The following is a 27580-nucleotide window of genomic DNA, read 5'->3' as shown; positions in this document are numbered from 1 at the left end:
AAATATGGAATTCTTTCAAAATTATGGACGTTCCGAGTCAAAATGTCCTGGAAAATTTTTTTTGTTAACATATTCATGTTTGATATTAAAAATTTATTGTTTAGAAAGATCAATGTTTTTAGCAGATTTTAGATACCTCGTGAGCATTACAAAATTCCAAGAAAATTCACGATGTCGTTGGGACTTTTTCTAAAAATATTTAAAAACCTGAAGGGTTAAGTGCTATTTTATTCATAATTATTCCTAGCAATACTGATTTATTACGCCAATGATCATTCAAAACACAATAAAGTGATACATTAAAAGCTTACTTTTATGAAAATACTCCTCCCAATCTTGAGTAATGGCATCGTAATAAGCATTAACAATAAGTGGTTCAATAATGTGGGCCATTAAAATATTATTTTCTCCTAATAGCTGTTACAATCTTGATTTATGATCGTTAAATGTTAATTTAAAATGTTCCAATAATATTGTTTGGCCAATAATTACATATTTGATTAAATTTGCTCATAAAATGCAATAAACACATATGTACATCGATTTTATTCAGGTCATTGAACAAGAATTTTATTGAATTTTACTGCCCGGTTTCGCCAAACATGCTACATCATTTAAACAGTATGTATCAAACGATAATATGGCGCCTTGCCTTTTTAACCCTTAATTGGATGGTTCAAAGCTCCATACCTCATAATGGAATGGAATGTGAGCTGAAAATAGTTGGTTATACTAGAAGTTTCAAATAGCATAAGCATTGCCATTTTCATGACGCTATAGCTCACCGTTTCCAGTTTTCTGATTATCATTCTGGTATTAAAATTCTTTACCATCCTGAATTGTTCTGTTTTAACTTGACCGTTTGGCTGTTCGTCTGTCTGTAAATTTGTTAGTATGTATAGTTTCTGTTCAAGATGGTTTTGCCATTTTAATGATTCAGTGAAGATTCTTTTTTCAAACTAACTTTCGAACATTCTTATTACCATTTTTCAATTTTATGGTACCTGACTGAAGAAAGTTTGAAAAAAGAATTGTAACTAATGGTGACGTTTCTTTGGATCAAGTGATTATCTGAAATAATAATAAAACAATTATATTAAGGCGATGTCATACGTAGTAATGCAAAATCATGTGTTTTTGGTTTGAAAATTTGGTCGCCAAGAAATGTTTCAGATGCTTTAATTAAATACTGCGGGTAGAATACATCTTGGCCTTTGAAATAATCGAATATTTTTTAGATGAGTCTTTTTATAAATAAGCCCAGAAAAAATAATGTAAAGGCCTATGAAAACTGTTTTAAAGTTGAAAATCTCCTACTAACGAACCCATTTTCGGTTATAATTTTATTGTATAATGTGGCAGATTAAGTTATTTATACAATCCACAAAACTGAAACTGAACATCCACAAAATAAAATAAATGGCACTTTTTGGCCATGTTTCTTTTTTGCATAAATCAAAACAGGCGGATGGTGTTGAGCGGGAATTTAAACCTTATCGCCATCTACGTAAGGGTTATTATTGATAGCGGCTCAATTAAAAATATTACACGACGTAGTGCAGAGTTTTAAGTATATGGTTTATAATGAAGTAGGTGTGAATTTAAGTACCTACTTACAAATATTCTCATTTCAGAGGTCATTAATCGTTTTGATGTATTAAAAAAGAAAAATATATATTGACCCTTTTGGAAGCGAGGTCTATTGTTCACAGAACTGCTAGTAAAACTAATTATTTCAACATGAAAAAGTCCAGTAGTTTTGCCAGAAGACTTTAAATAATAACAATAATGTACCAATATTGACACTAATTTTAAAAGAATTAATTTCCGGAATAAATAGTTATTACGGAGAAAAAGCTATTAAAACTTCAATCAATTATAGCATGTTATCCACGAAACCTTGGAGCGACTGAAACTGCACAGTTTGAGAAAACTTTGAGTCGCTTAATTTAAGTTTTAGTCTGTTTTTTTTCTTTAAAAGAAAGACCAACATTCCCGGGTTACGAATAATCTGAAATTTTTTTTAAATCTTCTACTACCACCATAGTAAGCGGAAAATATTGCTGCTGTTGTGATGGAGGACTTAGCCAGCCGAAAAATTGAACACACTCCGCCTGGGTGGGACCCAAACGCGATGTCAACTCAGCCACCGACCGATCGAATTAATTGTTGATAGTAAAAATGAAAGCACCCTGTGCCGATCTATGCAAAAAGACACTTCCAATAAAAATATGTAAATGTCTATAAAAAAATTAAGGGCCAGGCCAGTCACAAATATTAAAATCATAATTCTGTAAAGAACTTAAATTTTCCAATAAAACCTAATCCGAGAAGTCGTCCGTTAATAGGTGATTTTACACTAATAACGATGTTTATTATGCCCGATACTTTATTTATTTATATACTTACTAGCTAACAAATCTTACATTAAAACCTAAGTCCAAAAGTTCGTATACTCGCAAAATTCATATAAAGCTCATATAATATTATTTCTGGATGAACTGGTGATCCGGGTGATTTTCATTATTTTGCATTGCATCGCCTGGATGAAACTCCATTAACGAAGGACTAAACGCGATGGTCGCTAGTGGTTGTCCAATTAAGCGGGTACAACAGTTTATAATGGAGTATTGATACTCACTCTGATACATTGTGGTGAGGCTGTAGCTATAGTCGGGTCTCCGACAGGCAGGGCTCCGAGGCGTAGAGAAATGACAACACGTCGATTACGTGTGCAATTAGTGTATCAAATCAACTGCATTAGGTACATGAACTAAAATTAAGCCTTGTATACTACAAATACATTGTCCCTCCGTTGAACTCCGCCATTTCGTCTTCGATTTTTGAAATAATCTCTATCCATGTGATTGGAAGTGAATTCTATAAAAAGAACATTATTATTATAGTAGGGTGTGTGCACTGATTTTGGTTAATTAACCACCTCACATGTAATTGGCAAGAAAGTATTAAAAGAGTCTGAATGCTATAAAAATGAAATCACATAGGTGTGTGTGTGACAAAGCCAGTCAGAATATGTGCATATCCGGAAAGAATACATGGCTGATGTAAGCATAATGAATAAAATTCAGAAGGGGACGGTTACACTAGTATCAAAATAAGTTACATTTATTAAGATAATATTCAATAATATAATGTTGTATTTGAATTATATGTTTTATGTCTCTTATCGAATTAAACTGCATTGGAAGTAGATATTACGTATTTTGCTGAAGTTGGCAAATTACCACGGATTTATTGGAAATGCAGTCAGTAAATTTATGCATTAAGCTTTTATTGATCATGATGTGCTGTGTTTAAGTATTATAAGATTAATGTACTGAAAAGTGCAAGATTAATGTTCAGATGTTGTCAAATAGTTGGCACCACATATATTGATCCAACACATCATCTTCCACTATGTAAAATAATGTTTTATTATTTTAGTAACATGTATAGCCGTCAAACTACTAGTTTCATTATTTATGTGCGCCCTAAATAGTGTCTTATTTATTATTTTTAATGATAAACTAATGTTTACGTGATAAGGTTTTAATGCATAGCACAAATGACAACATTTTATATTTCTATAATGTTCTTTAATTTATTTTTCTTTCGCGGCAAATTTCCAAAACACTTCTATTTATAAAACCTGAACGAAAGAGAAAATCCGAAAATGACCTCTTAATAAAAAATTAACGCTTTTTTCAATAAGAGGTGTTATTTTAATATTCAAAGAAAAATGTCATTTTTAATATAAATGATCGAATGTTTATTTCATTATAAAGAAGAAAGTATGCCGTTAATAGTGAAAAATAACATCAGTCAAATGACCACCACGACCACGCCTACAGGACCATATCCTATTCATGAAATTTTCCATAACCAAATCGCAAAATGGCTGCCTTATGTCCTTGATAGCCTCACGAATTCTATCTTTGAGGTCTTGAATCGACGCTGGGCTGTTGGTGTAGACCTTTTCTTTCACGTGGCCCCAAAGGAAGAAGTCGCAAGGTGTTAAATCACAAGATCTCGGTGGACAATTGTGATCATGTCTTCGAGAGATAACACGGTCCGGAAACTTTTCCCGTAAAAGATCAATGGTTTCGTTGCTTGTGTGGCACGTAGCGCCATCTTGCTGAAAGTAAACGTTGTCCAGATCAATACCATCCAATTCCAGCCATAAAAAATCATTAATTCCTTAATTAATATTCAAAATAACACCTCTTATTGGAAAACCCTCTATTTTGGATGTAAATGACCTCGTGGAGATTTTGTGGGGAATTTGAGCATTCATCGTGGGTATTATAGAACATGTGCATTGGCATCCCTGCTCACAGCGATACCCAGCCGGATGGCAATATAGTTCCCCAATCTTTACACTAGAGTTATGGGCGCTCATGTGAGGTATACATAGAAAAAAAAACATTTAAAATATAACTAAATTAATCGCTTTAATTATTAAACATAATATTTTGTTCGTGTATTTCATGAATACTATTTATCTTGTAAAATTGTAGCTTAAAGATAAATCTTGTTATTCTGAAACCGAAAATGTTGATTTAATTAAAATTTACAAATAATGAGGATTTGTCGGTTTTCTTTGCTGTGTAAACAACGTAAGGCAAAGCGTAGAAAAGTTTTCATAAATTATTCTATAATCTAACTTCACCACCAAACAAAATTTACAAGGTTTCTTTCTAATTTAGAAGTTAATTAATTAGGAAGTTAACGAAACTTGTTCCAAGTTGTTTGGCCAATTAAATTTTATTCGATTATGGTAACGGTTTCGTGACTCAGAAGTAATCTTCGTGGCTCAATATAGGAGGTCGTGAGGGAAATCATTTCCTCCTAGGTTTATGTCATCCTTGGGTGTGCTGAGTGAATGTTTTTTTTGAGGAAGGGAATATGACCCATATTTTTACAACAATATTTTTAATCAATTTATTAAAAAAGGAGTTCATTTTTAAACAAGTTCTGCTGTCTTATTATTTTTACGTGTAAATAATTACACGGCAGAACTTGAAAATAAATAAACTGTATTTTAAATAAATTGAATAATAATATTATTCAATTTATTTTGAAATTAAATTAAGTCAGAATTACAAATAAAACTTGATAGTAGTAAATTTAAAAAATTAAGAAATAAATTTTAAAAATTACCCTTGTCGTAAAAGGGGGCAAACAGGGGCCAGCAAATCGTTCCAAACATGAAAATTAATTTCGCCTGTGAAAATTTTTAATTATACGTCACAAAATATGTTTTTCGATTTATTTCTTTTTGGCCTAACAAGATTAGGTACTTGGAGAAATAGAATATCTCTAAATAGTATAAAATAAAGTCGCCATCCGCGTTTGTCTGTTTATGCGCTTAGTTCTTCTAAACTACGCTACGGATTTAGATACGGTTTTCTCTTTTATTTAGGAAATTTCTTTTAGAAGGTTTATGTATATAATATATGCATATTTTATTTATATAACGTAGAGAAAAGTCAATGTTTTGTAATCAAGTCGTATAAAAATATTTTAGGGCCCTTACTTTGCTAACGCTGTCTAAACCTTATAAGATACATCAAAATACTAGAGAAACCTTATAAGATTCATCAAAGTACTACAAAATTGTCAACTTCATCACAATTCAATACTTTACCCCAAACAATGTATAAGTCCCCGAACAACGCTGGGTAGAAGTCAGGTAGTTTTTCTATAAAAATCGAGTATAAAAGCAAAAAGTTATTCAATAAAATGAAAGAGCAGGCAATAATATATAGTGGTACTCTGGGTTATTTTAATTATGAAATAAAAACGGCAAAATGATGGATTTTGGAGAACGTTATTAAAACAAAACTTCACAGTTATGAGGAAATTACCGAGCACCAAAAATATTCGCATTCGGTAAATATTTATAAGAATCTGACCGCGGTGGAGCCATTATACGAAAGATCAAATCTTTTCGGGAGCATGTGTAACGTTGCTATCGGCCATCTGTTTAGGTTTAGACATTAGATGAATGCATATTAATACATTATGGGATGGAGGTATGGAGAACACGCCAGTCTACATAATATTTATATTATTATGCGAAGGAATTTAAGTACCTATCTAAGTAAAGAAATGAGGTATGTACATTCCTAGTAGATTTTACTCACTGTTCGAATGTGTTCCAATTTTAAAGTATGGCGTGGTAAACAAGAATGGAGGAGTTGGTTTTGACAGCTGATGAAATATTGGCGGGAAAACCATTTAGGAGGGAAAATCGTTAGGAAAAGTGAGGTAAGGCTTTTTTAAAAGGTTTTAAGGTTAAGTGTTGACTAATTTGAAAGTGTATTTTGAGATGTAATACCCACCACAACTGAGTGTAAAAAAATAAGGAACATACTGCATTATTGGGGTATGACAAAGGTACATTATTTCTGCCCTACACACATGTGCCTTTAAGATAGAGAATCTCGTCTGTTTGAAACGTTGGCATCACGACCCAACACCCCAAAAATCAACTTCGATACCTACGTAACATCATAAATAAATTATTAAAAAAATTGTAATTCCAATTTAATCTGTTAAAATTCCAAATGATATGACTTCACAGCTTCTCATGTGTTCCCTCACCCGGAAAGAAAAACATCCACGCGTCAATCTATCCAATGAGATAAATCTCAATCAGGTGTCGGATGAGTCAGGGACGACCACGGGTAGCCAGGAACCATTATTGATGCTGCGAACTGTGAGGCTATTTCAGAAGATTGCTCATCGTCTAAATGGGAACTGAGAACTGCTGCCGGCTTGGCTTTTATACCAGTGGCTTTACGTGACTGTACTGTCCTTCTGCTCAATAAGAACAAAGCGTTTTTAAAAACTGAAAACCTTGTGATTTAAAAATAAATTGTGTTTGTTATCCAGTCAGAACTATTGTTGAATATGTTCATAAACAAGCATTCGCTCGCCAGCAAATATGTCAGCAAACTATTTTCGTTCAAATATCGACAATTCATATTCATCGAAGATTTGCTATACTGCTGTTGTTAACAAATAGTTATATTATAGCGATGGTGATAATATCTTTTATATTTTTCAAAATATTAACAAATAAATTCCTATAAAAATAAACCGAAAAATAATGCGCAACGAGTATAGGTCCAGAGCAGTAGTCCGCAACCCAGGGGTCACGACACCAATTTCGTACCCCAATTAGGATCGCGAATTATAATAATGGTGTCACCAAAAAATATTGTACACGTTGAATTTTATTAAAAATATTTTCACTGAAAAGTTAATTGTAACAATTACAAAACCAAATCTAATGGATAATTATTTTTAATACATTCACTAGTGATCTAAGCAGTCTATAAAGGTAAACTCAAAAATAAAATGAGCAACTGTGTCTGATGAAAGTCTTCGATGTATTTACAAAATCGCAGGTCTTTCCAAGTTCTGGATCGTGACCGAAAAAGTGTATCCACTGTTATTCAAAAAATCCCTGGTGAAGATACTACCATTTGCATCTACGTACTGTGTGGAACAACTTTTTCCGCATTGACAATCACGAAAATTAAAAATATCTCCAGACTTAACATCGTATTTGAGAGGGGCTATTTCTAATATCAATCAAAATTTTGAAGTGTGCAGGCAACATATAATAAAGTTCACACTAATTTAGTTTATTTAATATCGTTTGATTTACTGCTTACACAAATTAAGTGTAAGTTTTGATTTCTCTTCTCCTATTATTCTTTTTATTAATTAAATAACGAAAAACAGCTAGAACCAGCTGTTTGATACCTTGACATCTATCTAAACCAATTGCTGTGTACCTTGTAAATTTGATGATTTTTTTCTTTCTATGGTTTGTTGAAAAACCTTTATAGATTTTGTGGTGACAGCTCCAAAAAGATTGCGGACCACTGGTCTAGATAGGAGACTCGGGTCGTTTTCCTCCACGCCCGGGCCCCTTTAAGATTTGAACCCTGGGGCAGCTGCCCAGATTGCTCTGGATCCGCTACGCCATGCTATTTAGCTGTGCTGGTAATAAAGGTTACGCAGACGAGCGTGCGCTAGGCAGGTGGTTAGGAAGAAGGAAGGTACCCCTCCAGTGTTGCAAGCAGCAAAAATAAAATGTAAACAAAACCATCTATTTCCATGTTAACAACACACATTCGATTCAGTTGCATGGAGATAAGCTCGTTTGTACAAGCTATAAGCCAATGCAGTCCTATTTAAATACTACACTGAAGAAATAAATCGTCGGAAGTGTATTGTGGGCGTATCTGTGTGCCCGAATTACGTTCAATTTAGTCTAACTTCAGGTAAAATTGATCAAACGTTTTCTAGGCACTTCACAGAACTGAAATAATAACAGAACTCGATTAGAACTTTCACTGAACTTGAAATCAACTAGGAAATTTTATGAATTGTTCAAATTCTGTGAAACAACTGGACCTAAATCTTTCTTTGGCAGATTTCAATGACAAATCAGAGGATACATTATTATGCACTCAGTATCGCCCCCGGTGAAAGACAAACATCCAGAATCTAAACTTTGTTGCTTGAAATTGGTATAGCCGTGTATGGTGACCAGATCGGAGTAAGTAGGTACTTCCCAACCTACCTCGTTTGCACCTCCCTCCCTTCCACACGCACAACAAACTCAAATTATGAAAAATGTTCGTAAACCTTACTTATCAAAATATACGTAATAAATATAAAATTAATTGAAATTGGGGGTGCCGAAATCCCACTAGACTTGGACAGTTGTGAGCGGTATTCTTGTGCAGAAATCATATAAAAAAGGGAACTATTTATAAACTGCTTATATTTCTATTAATTAAATGCCTAAAACCACAAAGTAAAAGTACACCATAAAAGTTTCGCAAAATAATAAATTCGGATTTTATTTTGCAGAAGAGAGGAAATATATTATTATGTCGCGTACGAGCTTTGTTGGTTTAGCATAGTTGGAGCAAATTAGTTTATTTATGGCTAAGTACATAGAAATGTATAGTTGACTTGTGAATCAGAGGAGTAGCGTAAACTATAAAATTATTTATAAGAAAAACCTTGACTTAAATTCACAGGCCAAGGCTACTGGAAGAAATTCGAAAATACTTATAACTCAATATTTGTGAGTGAAATGTAAGCTCGATGGCACCTTATTAAACATTAACAAATATTTATAACTCAATATTTGTGAGTGAAATGTAAGCTCGATGGCACCTTACTAAACATTAACAAATTCTTACAACTCAATATTTGTGAGTGAAATGTAAGCTCGATGGCACCTTACTAAACGTTAACAAATACTTATAACTCAATATTTGTGAGTGAAATGTAACCTCGATGGCGCCTTACTAAACGTTAACAAATACTTATAACTCAATATTTTTGAGTGAAATGTAACCTCGATGGCGCCTTACTAAACTTTAACAAATACTTATAACTCAATATTTGTGAGTGAAATGTAAGCTCGTTAAATACTTTAATGCTTAATAAAATAACAAAAAAATATCCACATGGACTAAACAAACGAAAACTTGTATTTACAGAAATTGCTGGCTGTGAAAGGGTTCACATTTGTGGTATAAAGTGTCAAGAATGAAAAAAAGCACAGAACAGAAAATATACCAAAGCCATAAATTATGTCCCTTTGTTTGGTGTTTACGCTTGGCGTTTTAATAATGTGAACACATACGCCTTAAAATGTTCTGAGATAAAAGAAGGAAAATGAAGGAGAGGGGGAAATAGGAAGGACGGGATTTACTGGTTGTTCAAATCAATTTACTAAACTGAACTAAAGCCATTTCAAGCCCGGCGTAATGTTTCAATTCTGAATGGTCGACTCCCAAAACAGGACGATACTAAACGAATCTTCTACTCAGTCGTGACCTGTACGTCTTTCTGAGAAGTTCCAATCATGTTCTTCTTTGCTACAAATCTGACAGTCGCAGGTTTAAATCCCGACGTTCACGAGCAAATTTTATTTGATTAATTTGTATTATTTTACAATTCAGTGATTTATTATAATGTACAGTGTATATGATGCACGTTCTTCTTCAAGATTCTATCAGAATTGCTTTGATATGAATATTCAAAGTCGGAACGATACTTGAAATGGCTTTAGCCGTGTTTAGTGGTAAATTAAGAGTAGGCAATTGACGGCCTCCATGGTCGAGGTGTAAGGCTCTCGACTAGCAAGCCGAAAATCGCGGGTTCAAATCCCGGAGTGCGTTTGTAAATTTTCTTTGATTTCGCAATTTATTATGATATTTAATTGTCTGCCTTTTGACCCAATTTTCCTACCTATATATCGATGTACCGATAATGAATACCAATTGAGTATACCCATAGAAGAAATCTGTGTGGAATAATCGAGAAAAAATATAGTTGAGAAATATGAGAAAGAGACGCTTAGATGGATTGAATAAGATACAGCAGATTAAATAAAATTGTTTATTATATCGTGCAAGAGCCCCAACTGCTCCCGACCGTCTGCGTGGAGCCAGTGAGATCCCCAGTTAGGGTATGGAGGGAGTGTGAAGGGAAAAAGATGGGGAACAGGAAGGTAGGGAAGTACCTGCTTTATGTGTATACCGCACAAGAGTCCCAACTGCTCCCAACCGTCTGGAGACGGTGAGACTATGGCATGCCCAATTGGGGTATGTTGTGAGACTAAAGATAAGTTAATTTTAAGATTCAATTTTCTGTTAAATTGTACAAAAATAAATTAAATTTTATTGGAATAACTTTCGATGGTTATGCACATCAATGTAATTTATCATTGAAGAAGGAGATAATACTAAGAAATCTAAACTATATATTAAACAGAACATGATATACAAAAATAAAAAAGTAACTTAGTCAACTGGGATTGTAATCAGGATCTCTTTTGATGAGTATAACCTTCAAAGTTAACAGAAGTTATTCCAATAAAATTGAATATTCGTTTAGACTTTTAAAAAAAGTAAATCGGTATCCCACATAAATAAAAATTTGACATGTTTATCCGAGACGCTATCTAGGTTACAAATAAATCCTTAAAACTTTGAAATCATTAAAAAAGATACCAGCTAAAAATATGAGAAAATGTACTTGAGAATAAAATTGTTAATTCTGAATTTGAAATATGAGATCGACATTAATTACGTAAAATAATTAAGTCGAATGGCCAAGTGGTTAGAGACGTTGTACCGGTAAGACAGAGATCCTGGGTTCGATTCCCAGTTGATACCGTTATCTTTTTTATTTTTTGTCTTGTTCTGTTTCATATTTCGTTTACATTTATTAGTATTATCTACCAATCATTTTTTTTTAAATACGTTAAGAATGAAACCATTCGGTCTAATGAGCATGACATTTTTTTTAATGACAAAGTGGTCGTAAGACGTTTCCACAAAATTACAAATCGTTTTAATTCACATTCTAGAAATCGGGATAAAACCAAATAAATTCAGAATCAAAGCTTTAAATAAATTTATAACAAAAAACATTCGTTTCTCAAAGAACATCGTAATTTCACACAAATGTATTTTTCCCGTTATATTCCTGTGACACACTATCATAAGCATTGCAAATCTGATTTATTTTTAAATTATAATTATCTTAAATGAATGAAGAGTAAAACCACTTTGAATGAAAATTGTATAATGAACTGATTTTCATCCCTTACAGCTTAAACTAAAATTGAGAGCCTTTAAATTACGATACATTCTTTCTATTTATGAACTAAATATTTATTTTCATGTATAATAAACTTACCGTATATATTTCACGAAAATGCACTGAAATGGCGCCACAGTAATTATTATTAAATATATTTTAAATTGACAGTCACTTTAAAACGTGATAATTAACATTATACAACACACCATAACGTTTAGTTTCTCTAGCCTAACTAGTTCGATATATTTACAATAGTAGTTAACTAAAGACTGGTTCACAATCGGAAGACATGGTTTCTTTTAAATAGAAAATAAACAAATATATTCGCAGCGAAGTCAGCTGCGATTGGAGTAGTATTCGCCATTTTTTTCGCGTTTGCGCACTGGAAATAGGCGTCCCGACGCGCCGGCTCGCAGAGAACACAGCTTTGGGGACTATCATCGCGAAAGCTTTAACATATTAAATATTTTATATTAAATCAATATGGCTGTAAAGTATTCAGCTTGAATAGAATTTTGATGGGACTATAATAATTAATATGTTTAAATAGCCTTGCATAAATTAACCTAGCTTTGGCAATAGTTTTATTGAGTCTATATTAACTCTAATATTAAGCCAATAGATATTTGGATAAAACTTTATTAACAGGTATCTACGTGCATTTTATATTGAATTAGTCAACAAAGGTTTTTTTTCTATGTCTTTATTGATTATGTCTCTGCTTACATTTAAATGTCATTATTAAGGGGACCTAATAAATTAGTTTACTTATTTGCACTACGACATTGCTAAAACTAAGCCCCAGCATACCCAATTTCTACCGATTTATAACAAGTTTCTCGTTAACTCCTTAAGTTTTTAAGTTCCAAAAAAATATGTTATTTTTTAAGATAATATCTATACATTGGTTATACCGAAAGGTTAAGTATATGAAATTCCCTCGTTAGAAAAAAATCGCAAAGTAGAGGAAAGGAAGCATATTCGGAATACCATTTACATTTTAGGGTGCAGAAAATAAGATAAAAATGTTTTTACGAATAAAAGTCGATTTAAATGTTAAGAAACTAATAGTTTATTAGGAAACGAGAACAGAAATTAAAAAAAAATATTACAGTGCTTTTAAAAAATAAAAAATTAAAGAATGAGAAAAAATGCGTTTTTTTAAAAGTGCGTGTAATTCGGAATAGTATATTCCAAATTATATTCACTTTTAATTTTTCAGAATATAATAGTGTCTTATTAATTATTTGCAATAATCACATACATACTCTTCTGTTTCGCATCCGGCACATTCATTGTGTACCCAGAGGTTGCACATTAGGCACTTGACCCAAAGTTCTCCCCTTACATCCTGACTGAAAGGACCATTGCAGAAAAAGCACACTGCGTCTTCATCGTTTGGTTTATTAGTTCCAGGAGGGATGACTATATCAGAAGAGGAACTGTCATCAATTACTTCCGATGCAGAAGAATCCGAGTCAGTAGCAATATCTGTCGTTTTTTTCTTTTTGGAATTTTTTGTACCCTTGGGCTTGTTCTTGGCAGTCCTCTTTTCCTGTTCATCTATTAGTTGCTTCTTGTATGGAGAACTTGATATAACGGTTGAAACCGCTGATTTACGCCCTCTATTGGATGTTTTTTCCTAGTTTGCGGAATCGGGGAAACATCAAATGGGGTAATGATAGTGCGATTGGGTCTTCCACGCGAAGTCGACGGCTGGGGTTCAATCGCGACCAAGGAAGGACTTTGTTCTTCGGGTGGACTTTCCATTAAAGCTAATGGACGTGCTTCAACTTCCATCATGGGTGTTGTTGACGCTTCTGCACAATGCTGGACTTCAGACTCTTCAATTTCTGCAGCAAGAAAGTCAGCATCGCTAAAAATATGCCGGTTGAAGGGATAGATTCCACTAACTTTGAATCCATTTGCTGCAATCTCTCCGGTTTGGCATTTGCGATAAGCAAACCACAATAGTTATAAGAGACCCTCGTTCAGCCGAAGTTAGTGCACCGATTTGTTTTTTACCACGGCGTCCAATGATTTTCGGGATTTTACTTTGAACGATAGATAGTCCTGATTCATCTACGTTGAATATACGGTCGGCGGGGTAGTTTTTTTCTGAATACACATTTTCTAGTATGTCGTAAAATGTGTCCAATTTTTCTTTGGTAAAACCGATGGCTCTTGCAAACGAGGTTCCTGTAGGTTTTCTCATAGATAACACATTTTTGTGTCTATTTAGGAAGCCTTTCAACCAGTATCTGCCAGCAATTCCCGATTTAAAAGGAGTTGGATGATTATTTTTAACAGCCACTTGATAAGACAATCGTCGGATATCCATTTGTGTTAGACCATAGAATTTTTTTTCCATTACAAGGGCGTAGTCTACCAATTGTTTTTCGAACTCTGCACTAAAAACTGGTTTTCGGCCAATTTTCTTTGAGGTTAAAGTCAAAGGGTCCGCATCTTTTTCAGATACGAGTCGAAACAAAGTAGTACGTGGAACTTTAAAGTGTTTAGCTGCCATCAAATATCCCATTTTTTTATTGCGAACAGCACTAATGGCTTCACACATATCATTCGAATCCCACTTCTTCCTTTTCTGGTACAAATTTGGTGACGACATCTCTGTAAAATTAAATAAAAGTACTTAAAAAAAATGAATATAATTTGGAATACTATTCCGATTTTGCATCACATTCCGTATTCCGCATTAGCAACATATAACCTAAAAGATCTTTCTTATATCACATGTCAACGTATTAAAAAATGCAAAAACGAAAGCCATACTATAAAAATATAACTCTTTCTGAAGTGATTTCATTTGTAATGTTATAAAATAGTTTGGAATATGGGGTGATTATATTGGATTAAAAACTCACCGAAAAAGTTTTGATAGGAGCAACTTCACAAAACACGTCAGCATTCATCCGCAGACACAGGAGGACTATTATACCGGCCAAAATCAAGGCTCACAGCTTCGACTTTCAATAGTTATAATTATTACCGATAGATTCCGCCACCCGAACCGAAGATAAGACGGTATTCCGAATTACCAACAGTATTCCAAATACGCTTCCTTTCCTCTAAGCTCCTAAAATAACAAAATAAAACACGTTTTGTTTTGTTATTTAATATGTTATAGGCATGAAAAAATTCACAGTGTATCTTTAAATGCAATTAAAGCATTTGTCGAGAGATTTTCGCTCTATTTTCGCTAAATTATTCTCGTTTTTAGCGCGCTCCCTCTAAAATTCGTATTTACATATTATCTGCCTTTTAAACCAACTTTAAACTCTTACTACGGGGCCTTAAACCATTTTATGAAGTAAAACCAAAGATATTAGAAGAACGAGATATGTTGGCCGCCGGACCGTAGCCGGAGTACTACCTAATTAGGGTACTTTGAACGGTATCGGGACGTGTACGCACAGAAATCTGTTCTATGTATTAGTGCGGATACCTTAGCGCAAGCGAAGGTGTGCAGTAGTATTGGTGAACAAAACCGGCGAAACTCGGCAAAACAATTCCACTCAGTACGAACTGCTCATAGCACATCTCGTTCTTCTAATATCTTTGAGTAAAACTCTTGGTAGGTACTTAAATTAATAGAAAAAATAATTTCAGAAAAGCATGATATGGCATGATGGCACCTTACTAAACGTTAACAAATACTTATAACTCAATATTTGTGAGTGAAATGTAACCTCGATGGCGCCTTACTAAACGTTAACAAATACTTATAACTCAATATTTTTGAGTGAAATGTAACCTCGATGGCGCCTTACTAAACTTTAACAAATACTTATAACTCAATATTTGTGAGTGAAATGTAAGCTCGTTAAATACTTTAATGCTTAATAAAATAACAAAAAAATATCCACATGGACTAAACAAACGAAAACTTGTATTTACAGAAATTGCTGGCTGTGAAAGGGTTCACATTTGTGGTATAAAGTGTCAAGAATGAAAAAAAGCACAGAACAGAAAATATACCAAAGCCATAAATTATGTCCCTTTGTTTGGTGTTTACGCTTGGCGTTTTAATAATGTGAACACATACGCCTTAAAATGTTCTGAGATAAAAGAAGGAAAATGAAGGAGAGGGGGAAATAGGAAGGACGGGATTTACTGGTTGTTCAAATCAATTTACTAAACTGAACTAAAGCCATTTCAAGCCCGGCGTAATGTTTCAATTCTGAATGGTCGACTCCCAAAACAGGACGATACTAAACGAATCTTCTACTCAGTCGTGACCTGTACGTCTTTCTGAGAAGTTCCAATCATGTTCTTCTTTGCTACAAATCTGACAGTCGCAGGTTTAAATCCCGACGTTCACGAGCAAATTTTATTTGATTAATTTGTATTATTTTACAATTCAGTGATTTATTATAATGTACAGTGTATATGATGCACGTTCTTCTTCAAGATTCTATCAGAATTGCTTTGATATGAATATTCAAAGTCGGAACGATACTTGAAATGGCTTTAGCCGTGTTTAGTGGTAAATTAAGAGTAGGCAATTGACGGCCTCCATGGTCGAGGTGTAAGGCTCTCGACTAGCAAGCCGAAAATCGCGGGTTCAAATCCCGGAGTGCGTTTGTAAATTTTCTTTGATTTCGCAATTTATTATGATATTTAATTGTCTGCCTTTTGACCCAATTTTCCTACCTATATATCGATGTACCGATAATGAATACCAATTGAGTATACCCATAGAAGAAATCTGTGTGGAATAATCGAGAAAAAATATAGTTGAGAAATATGAGAAAGAGACGCTTAGATGGATTGAATAAGATACAGCAGATTAAATAAAATTGTTTATTATATCGTGCAAGAGCCCCAACTGCTCCCGACCGTCTGCGTGGAGCCAGTGAGATCCCCAGTTAGGGTATGGAGGGAGTGTGAAGGGAAAAAGATGGGGAACAGGAAGGTAGGGAAGTACCTGCTTTATGTGTATACCGCACAAGAGTCCCAACTGCTCCCAACCGTCTGGAGACGGTGAGACTATGGCATGCCCAATTGGGGTATGTTGTGAGACTAAAGATAAGTTAATTTTAAGATTCAATTTTCTGTTAAATTGTACAAAAATAAATTAAATTTTATTGGAATAACTTTCGATGGTTATGCACATCAATGTAATTTATCATTGAAGAAGGAGATAATACTAAGAAATCTAAACTATATATTAAACAGAACATGATATACAAAAATAAAAAAGTAACTTAGTCAACTGGGATTGTAATCAGGATCTCTTTTGATGAGTATAACCTTCAAAGTTAACAGAAGTTATTCCAATAAAATTGAATATTCGTTTAGACTTTTAAAAAAAGTAAATCGGTATCCCACATAAATAAAAATTTGACATGTTTATCCGAGACGCTATCTAGGTTACAAATAAATCCTTAAAACTTTGAAATCATTAAAAAAGATACCAGCTAAAAATATGAGAAAATGTACTTGAGAATAAAATTGTTAATTCTGAATTTGAAATATGAGATCGACATTAATTACGTAAAATAATTAAGTCGAATGGCCAAGTGGTTAGAGACGTTGTACCGGTAAGACAGAGATCCTGGGTTCGATTCCCAGTTGATACCGTTATCTTTTTTATTTTTTGTCTTGTTCTGTTTCATATTTCGTTTACATTTATTAGTATTATCTACCAATCATTTTTTTTTAAATACGTTAAGAATGAAACCATTCGGTCTAATGAGCATGACATTTTTTTTAATGACAAAGTGGTCGTAAGACGTTTCCACAAAATTACAAATCGTTTTAATTCACATTCTAGAAATCGGGATAAAACCAAATAAATTCAGAATCAAAGCTTTAAATAAATTTATAACAAAAAACATTCGTTTCTCAAAGAACATCGTAATTTCACACAAATGTATTTTTCCCGTTATATTCCTGTGACACACTATCATAAGCATTGCAAATCTGATTTATTTTTAAATTATAATTATCTTAAATGAATGAAGAGTAAAACCACTTTGAATGAAAATTGTATAATGAACTGATTTTCATCCCTTACAGCTTAAACTAAAATTGAGAGCCTTTAAATTACGATACATTCTTTCTATTTATGAACTAAATATTTATTTTCATGTATAATAAACTTACCGTATATATTTCACGAAAATGCACTGAAATGGCGCCACAGTAATTATTATTAAATATATTTTAAATTGACAGTCACTTTAAAACGTGATAATTAACATTATACAACACACCATAACGTTTAGTTTCTCTAGCCTAACTAGTTCGATATATTTACAATAGTAGTTAACTAAAGACTGGTTCACAATCGGAAGACATGGTTTCTTTTAAATAGAAAATAAACAAATATATTCGCAGCGAAGTCAGCTGCGATTGGAGTAGTATTCGCCATTTTTTTCGCGTTTGCGCACTGGAAATAGGCGTCCCGACGCGCCGGCTCGCAGAGAACACAGCTTTGGGGACTATCATCGCGAAAGCTTTAACATATTAAATATTTTATATTAAATCAATATGGCTGTAAAGTATTCAGCTTGAATAGAATTTTGATGGGACTATAATAATTAATATGTTTAAATAGCCTTGCATAAATTAACCTAGCTTTGGCAATAGTTTTATTGAGTCTATATTAACTCTAATATTAAGCCAATAGATATTTGGATAAAACTTTATTAACAGGTATCTACGTGCATTTTATATTGAATTAGTCAACAAAGGTTTTTTTTCTATGTCTTTATTGATTATGTCTCTGCTTACATTTAAATGTCATTATTAAGGGGACCTAATAAATTAGTTTACTTATTTGCACTACGACATTGCTAAAACTAAGCCCCAGCATACCCAATTTCTACCGATTTATAACAAGTTTCTCGTTAACTCCTTAAGTTTTTAAGTTCCAAAAAAATATGTTATTTTTTAAGATAATATCTATACATTGGTTATACCGAAAGGTTAAGTATATGAAATTCCCTCGTTAGAAAAAAATCGCAAGGTAAGCTCCGAAAATTATTTAAAACACGTTTTGTTCTGTTATTTAATATGTTATAGGCATGAAAAAATTCACAGTGTATCTTTAAATGCAATTAAAGCATTTGTCGAGAGATTTTCGCTCTATTTTCGCTAAATTATCCTCGTTTTTACCCCGCTCCCTCTAACATTCGTATTTACATATTTCCCTTTTAAACCATCTTTGAACTCTCACTACGGGGCCTTAAACCATTTTATGAAGTAAAACTCTAGGTAGGTACTTAAATTAATAGAAAAAATGGTTTCATAAAAGCATGCTTTTCAAATGCGAAATAAATTTATAGTTTTACATACTAAATCCACGGCCAAAAGGGGACTAACAAGCGATTGAACTAATTTTGAAACTGTGGATTTTTTTGCATTCTAGACTTGTAAAAACTCACATGTATTTGGTTATATTTGCTTCTGATGGCAAAAGGCAAAAATGCGCCTTGGGCCAAACGTTATTTTTACATTTTATGATAGGAGCTATGGGGCTATTTCTAGAACCAAGTTAAGAATCCATATTTTGTAAAAAAAAAACTACACAAAAACAAAAATGCAGTTAAGAATAGTAATTTATTAAATGCCATTTTTGTGAACTATATTTATGTAATTCATGCTGATCAAGGTTTATTAATTTAAAAAAAAAACAGTTAATTTTAGTCGCTAGTTTATGGTGATACCGATTTAATAAATTAAAACCGATCATTTTTTAAATGAATATTATATCCTCCCTTACGACCCTTGCAGCTTTGACAATGGCGGTCAGCGTCACAGCGCGCGAATCAATAGTTCCACATTGGGTCAGCGGGTTGTGACCCCTATTCCTATTGGAATAAGGTTTACAATTGTGTGGCTCCGCCGCCAGAGGAGCAACCTGCCTTATCCAATATATGTAATACCATCGTGCTACCATTTTAAATCCCTACTCCACCAATAAATAAGGGTTAAATTCGCTTGGCTGTGTCACCACAGAACCGATAGAGAGTGTGTCCCATGTTCTATCTACAAATAACACACTATAATACTGATTCTACTATGTTACTATCAGAGAGAAACCGTACGGAAGACCACGTGACAATATAATGGGGAGGAGTGTGATAAGAGTTACGAGATGATAAGGTGGTAGATCACAGAATTATGCACATTGCACGTGGAATGAACGCTTTCCCTTTTTTGAAAGGAGTCAAAATCATGAATGCGAAAAAATAACAAGAAATTAATCTAGGTAAAGTATGCGAATTAAAATCTAGGTAGGTATCTAATTAAATGCTTGGGACGTAGTACCTACTTTCCTACTTGTTTTTATTCATTTCTACGGCAACACCAAGCTGCTCACTTGGACTTATTAATTAATTCATTTACAAATTTATTTACATTCGAGTTTTGAAGGTTCATTTTAAACAACAGGGGAAAACAATATTACTCGATTTTTTAACTCTTTTAATAATTTTAGTCTAATTTTATTTTTTTATTCTGATTTAACATCTAATAAATAGCTATTCTGATACCTAATGATAACCTCGATGCCTTTTCATGTACTTAGGTAACTTCCCTTCAAAGGGTTAAATAAATAAATAAAAATTATCTCTGAATATCATCTCATTTTGGAAAGTGTTAACCGCTTGGTTAGTGTCAAAAAATTTCACTCGGAGGATTGTGCCTTTTTAAATGTTTAAATGTATGTACATTAATTTTCCTTTGCGCAATTTTTTGTGTTCTTAAATGATCCCAGCGCCACATTTTTGTCTACTTTTAAATGTCAGACTGAAAACATGTTGGAATTTACAGCGTAGAAAATAAGTGTCCGCTTTACGGGTACTCTCCCCTTTACCTCCGAAGATTATATGAAGAGATACTTAGATTGTATGAAGGTGCCTACTCTCATTTTTTTCGTTGTACTGAATGACTTTTAGATTATTTCAATGAATTTGTAAAAAAAATCTTTAATAAAAAAAAAAAAAAATATATATATATATATATTAAATAAAATCAAAATCATGAAAGTCAGTGGCATATTTTTCATTAATTTGTGTTACCTAAATGTAGAGAATTTAATTGATTTGTAGCGCTATTATGAACATTATCGATAGTTTATTTGATAGAAATACACCTCCAATAAGCTTTTACAGGGCTGGGCTTCCGCCAGAGACCTAAAAGGCCCAGGCCTATGCCCCCAACGTCAGGGGGGCCCCCGACCAGGTACCTTTTGAAATATTTCAAATCATTTTTGTTGTTTGTTTTTGGGGTGTTATGCCGTGTTGCGCTAACTCCTTCTTTAGCCGACGTTTCGGACAGCGTTGCAGTGTCCATCATCATGATGAGGGACACTGCAACGCTGTCCGAAACGTCGGCTAAAGAAGGAGTTAGCGCAACACGGCATAACACCCCAAAAACAAACAACAAAAATGCTTTTGGCCGTGAGAATCTAAAAACTTACCTATTTCAACCCATTTTCTAGAGCCCCAATTCGGAGGAGCCTTGGCTAGGTGCCGAAATGGTACAAATAGAAGGCACAAAACATGAAAAGGACCCGGCTTGATGTCAAAATGGTATACATTTAGGACATAGGACACGCAAAATAATATGTAATTTTTTTCGAAGGCTCCAATCTCGGAGAAGGCCTCAGCTGGGTGCCAAAATTATACACATTGCAGAAAATAAAATACGATTTCCATTCCCGAAAGAAATCATTGCTGCATAGAGTAGTGTTTTTATTGTTGTTCTTCAAAAGTATCGCGAGGTATGTTACATCCCTTGTACACAATTGAACTCGCCCAATTAACATTAATGTAATATATTTAGCGAATAAAAAAAACAGAGTATGTTTTTTGGTAAATTTCCAAAAAGGGGGGCCGACTCCGTAAGTGCCTAGGGCCCCTGAGCCTCTAAGTCCGGGCCTGAACTTACAACATCACTCTATAGGTAGGTACCTAATCCTAGACTACCTAGTAAATTGCCTAAACGTAAACGGCGTCCGAAAATTCGTGGAGAATGTGTATAGAGTGTTTATTATTATAGAAATAACACGAATGATTTAATTAGCAGCGGATATGTGATATTTTTAAAGTTCTACAGATGTTCACCACTCCTTTGATCTGACATTACGCATTGATCTATAAACAAATGGAAATAATTAGCGTTGTTTTACTTTTCTATTTAAAGCATTATACAAAATTAACATACTAATTTAAGGTAGGATTTGGGGTATTATGCCGTGTTGGGCCTTCTTTAGCTAGACATCATTACAATGTCTAACATCTGCCCTGATGGTGCACATTCATATCCGCACAGTACGGAAGAGAACAGATTTAGTCCAAAATCCACCAGGGCCGGCCCAATTGGAGCGGTCCGCTGCGGGCGATGACTTGCCAAGGCGCCAAGATCCAAGGAACCAAAACGCTGATAATACTTGACGCCTAATAGCGCCAGGCGCCGTTTGACTTAGGGCCGGCCCTGGTTCAAACTACTCCCTACCGTCCGAAATCAATGGAACCAGAGAATCTCCAATAATTGAGGCATTTTATAAGGCTGAAAGGAATGGGAAGGGAAAGAGATGGGGAAGAAAAATGTTGGAAACTACCTCATGTACCTGCAATACTGTCTTATTTTAAAGTTCAATACAGAGATACTGATGTGACCTTCGAGGAATAATATTTCCTCCAAGGATGTGACAAACTGACCAGCAGGGTGGGAGATCGGACATAGGCCAAGATAAATTTTTTTAAACTGAAGTTGACTCTTTTAGAAGCAAGCCGTAGAATTATCAACGAACAAAATAATATTTTATAAAATAGTGATTTATTAGTGACTGAATAATTGAAATCCTCTACCACCAGCACAATTACCAGTATCTTAAGATAATTATTCGGCTTTTGACATAACAAAACTCTAAATGCCACTGAGTTTACAGCACCAGAGCTTGCGAAATTTCCTAACACCGTAAGAGAAAGGTTAAAATGCATTAACATTTTAAGTGTGATTTTTTTACAGCAGGCGAGGCTAGTTAAGATTTTAAGCCGAGCCGAAAATCTATTGTTATTAATTCATGTTTTTATCTAAGCCATTTGAGCCTGGGTATACTATCAGAAAAATGAGGTCATACTCAAAATCATCACATGCGGCTTTTGAGACCCCTCAGAGAAAACAATATCTCCAGAACATCATGCGTACATTGACGGACCGCCCTAATAACCAGTGGTGCCAGATCCTTTTTTTCAATGTGTGCGGTGCACGCGGGCGGCTGAAACGAAGGGCCGTCTTTTGAACTCTACACTTTGCAACAACCGCCACCTTTTCGGTGGTCTGCACGACTAATTTATTTGTTATTATTACCATCTGATAAATATTTATCTATTTAAAACGTAGTGCAAAGTCTTAAAGAAAATATATTTTTAATACAATAATTGTATGTAAATATGGGTTTACAAAAGTCTTTTATTTAGATAAGCTTCACAAAGGAGGTTTGTCATCTTTGAAAATGCTGAGTGGTAGGGTCTTTTCTAGAAAGGAAGAAGAGGAAGTTCTGGGAAGGAAGAAGGTATGAGGGGTGGGTAGGAATCTGGGGTCTGTGTGTCCACGAGTGACAGACATATGAATCTATTCCTCATACTGTGGTGCAAGGCGATGTTCAGAAAGAGTCCAGAAGGTCTCCCTCAACAAGTCTCTCTGGTTCCGGCCTACCACACAGTCGGTGGGCAAATGCATCCGCTGCCAAGAACCAAACACACCTCACCCATAAACCCGGGCCCCCTGCTAAGTACCAAACGGTAGCGAACCACCTGGAGTGACCTATGGCAGAGGTGTTCATTATACAATAAATGGTTCCCGAGGTGACGGTACCCATACCAACCTCCCAAATTGTGAATGTAAATTTCAATGTGAAAAAGACTTTCAAGTCGTCAAAGTTCGTCGTTTTGCTGCATCATACAAAAAACTTTTTTTTTCATTGTATTGAGATGCTAAAATCATTTATTATCTAAGAAAGTAAAAGACAAATTTATTAAAAGATTTAATACAGAATCAGTTTCAATATTATATTATATTTTCCAAATAGTTAATAGGTAAAAACAATGAGATAAATTACAATATTATGGTAACAATAAAAATTCTATTTATTTGGACCTCTACCAACGATATAACTTGACCAAAAAACCCTGTTGAGAGTCACTCAAAAGTTAAACTTTTTGGGACCCTTTCTCCGCTTCATGTTTTTACCCTCTTTCCAACCATCATTATTCAACTTTCGAACAATATGAAATATGTATTTCAAAAGATATATGTATAACAATAAAAACATTAAATTGAGGAAATGGTTAAAAATTGTATACATTTAATTTTCTGAAAAATCGGAAAAATATTGAGCAATATTTAAAATTTTATTAATTTATTTTGAAAAATGAGATTCATTACTTCATAAGGTAATAATTATATAATTTAATTTAATATTTCACTTAATAATAATTTGGAAGAATATTTTTGAGCACAACATTGTGAAAGTGGATAGCTTACCTACATTAATAATACTAATTGAGTTCTGAAATGATACATTTATCGTTTTACTAATTAGATTCTTACATGCCCATTCAACAGTGGTGTAGTAAAGCCGGCCTTGAGCCTGGTTTAAAACCGTTTTAACCAAACAATCAAGGTAATAAGTCAAGTTTTTCACTGTTCTGACCTTACGTGCTGCAATATTTATAACACGATTTTTAGTAAGGCTGTCAATCTTTCAAAAATACATTAATATTAATTCAATGATATTTTGTGTTTTGGCAATTACATTAGACATCAAGTTGATAAATTTATACAAATGACTAGGAAAATGTGTTACAAACATAAATATGATCATGCTCGACGGTTTGACTAGATCGAACATGTTGAGTTGGAACCATGCTTGTCGTTGCATTCACACGCTCGAGAAGCTCGATATAGATATACCACCAAGACACTCAATCAAGTTGTAAATTTCTGTCGAACACTGGCAAGAATTAGTGCACCGGGAATGTTTTTGAAGTATTAAGCGAGAAGGTACATACATTGAGACATGTTCAAATTAGCATAAAACCATCGAGCATGAACGAGCGTGGATACTTAGCTTAAGAATAATAATAAATTCATAATACAATATTTTTATTGGCATTCTAATAAAAATTAGATGTAATTCTATTTGTGGACTTGCATACAGGAGTTAACTGTAAAATTTACTAAAACAAGGAGGTAGATCAATATTTGATTGGAACAGATAATTAACCCCCCAAACCACGGGCATATTCTTAAAGACGCTGTCAGAATGTTTCTCAAATTGCGGTTGGAACCTTTGGTTTCATAGAGGTGTACATTTCAATTGTTCTTTGGTTAACTTCTAAATTTTAATATAAAGCTTAGTGTATTTTTCTTTCTAAACCGTTATTCTCACTATGACAGTAAGGGAGAAACAATAAATCAATCAATCAAATCATATGAGTTGTTCCCAAAATTGAACAAATCGTCACTACAGGTAATAGTTTTTTTTTCACAAAACCGAACATATTAGCCTGAGGGGTGAAATAATAATATTTATGTAATTTTTTATTTGATATTACATACTGAGTTAGACATGAATTCAAAATAACAATAAATAAATAACCTTACAAATACATGATTATTAGAATAATAAATTATTCAAATGACTAGAAAGCATTTATAAATTAAATAATAAGACTAATATTACAACAATATTTAACAATAAAGAAAAAATGTAAAATTAAATAAATCTGTAATATTTATTCCTTCGTGCTATTTACTGAAAACATTGTGTGGCATAATATTATTATAAGCATGACATAGACAACATACATAAAAGAATATTTCAATTCAATCACTGAAGTCAAAAGAGTTAGACATGACCTAATATGAAATCCGGATATCGAGTTGGAGTCAAACCACGTGGCCATATTTTTGTAACCGTGAAGGTTTGAGAACCCTTCGAATAATCTACGACATCAGTCGTACGTTGAATGTTGAAAAGCGCACATTCAATTTAGCAGGCCCTGCGCAGAAAAGTAAAATTGTCTAAAGTAAGGCAACGGTTTGCAGAGCAGTCCATTGTGGGACATTTCTGCGCAGGATCTGATTGTTTGTTTTTGAACGAATTGTCTGTCGTAGCGATGCTAAAATTGAGTGCGGCGGGTAAAATATAACACATTTGTAAAAGTAAACTAAATATCTTGTAACAAGATATTAAATTTTGGAAACAAGCCCTAACTTTTGTTTACCCGATTTGGGATATACAGTTTAGTTTTTTAGGACAGCCAGCAATTTGCGCGCCATTATAAGAAGAAATAGTAATTTGTAAGCAGATTTTATTTTCACTCACTAAATGGTGATATTATAATGCGAGGTGCCTGTATACAGTCAGATTCATTTGTTGACAAATCACTGACAGGGACAATCCCCATGCTCCGTACAACTTGGTTTGTTCCCCTCCCCCTTATGGGCAGCTCTGTCTATTCCTTACTCGGTGAAATCAAAAAATTATTTTTGAGTCTTTGAATACGTAGATACGTATCTACACAATATTTTTTATTTTTTTTTTAAAGTTTGAATAAAATAAAAGTAAAATTTACTTTACTTCAAAATATTAAGTTAAAATACTTAAGACCTTACTAATAAACGTATTTTAAATTTTATACAAGTGATAAACAATTATTAAGGTAGGGTAAATGGTTGTTTATGAATTGTTTAAAATTTAAAACACGTTTATTAGCAAGGGGGATACAATTTTTATCCTAAATATAGATTTTCCCGAGTCAAGATTGAACGACCTTTTGGCACATCAACATCTGATATTTAATTAAAATTTTACAAAAATTGTTTTACAGATCTCGGAAGACAAAAAAAAACTTATTGAATAATTTTCAATAAGGAGTCACACGATACTATCCACGAAACAAAGATTTTACTGTCAGAGATGTTCATAACTCTTCAATGATAATATCAGGGCAGGTCCTGGGACGTCTGGCGCTAGTAAAAATCTGAAGGGCGCTGTGTTATCAACACCTTGGCTCCATGGCTCCTTGGCAAGTCGGAACCCAGAGCGGAAAATACTTTTTATGCTTCAATACAGCAAAATTATGACATTTATTAATGCTTATTTATTCACCCTACCATAGATGTAAAATGTGTAAGCTTTTTGCCTTAAATATATATATTTTTTAAATAAAAGTATTTAATTGTCAAATAGATTGTCTTGAAATCATTGGTGATTGGTCCGTTCGCATCTATTGCAATTGAATTATAATAAAACTAATAATCGACCTAGAAATACAACAAAGAAAATTCCAATATCTTGGTAATACAATGAGGAGTGATAAATAAAAGTTTACCCGACTTGAAATAGAGGGGAAGATACGCCGCACCTCAAGGCTTCGTAACATACCGGAGTGCTATAATTATGGTTCTATTAGTGCCTACAAATGTAGGTACTACCTGTACTAATGGATACAAGCCCATCATTCCATCCCTTCCCTTATGTTTTCTTAAAAACGGTGGGCAAGACGGATGTTTGTGGAGGCTGTTTATAATTTGATCCAGCTTACAGTCTGCAGGGTAAAGAATTTTCTCCAATAGGAGAGGGAATGAACCTAACATGAAATCTAGGTATCATTTTGATAAGCTGCAGGCAAATCACGTGACGATATTTTTGGCACCGGGAGGATTCGATAATGCTCCGAATAAATTAACAAGAATGTCATACGTGATTGCCTAAGAGCACACATCGAAATAGCCAAACCCTGCGCAAAAAAGTAAGGCAACAGTTTGCAGCGAAGTCCATTGTGGGACTTTTCTGCGCAGGAACTGAATGTTCATAAAAACGGTAAAAAAAACAAATCGGGTTGCGTAGCGATGCTAAAAATGAATGAGGTGGGTAAATTATAACACA

This window comes from Hesperophylax consimilis, chromosome 6 (assembly GCF_061612785.1).
Source record: "Hesperophylax consimilis isolate HC1 chromosome 6, BYU_Hcon_1.0, whole genome shotgun sequence".
Taxonomy (NCBI): domain Eukaryota; kingdom Metazoa; phylum Arthropoda; class Insecta; order Trichoptera; family Limnephilidae; genus Hesperophylax; species Hesperophylax consimilis.
This window is presented reverse-complemented; position numbering follows the sequence as displayed.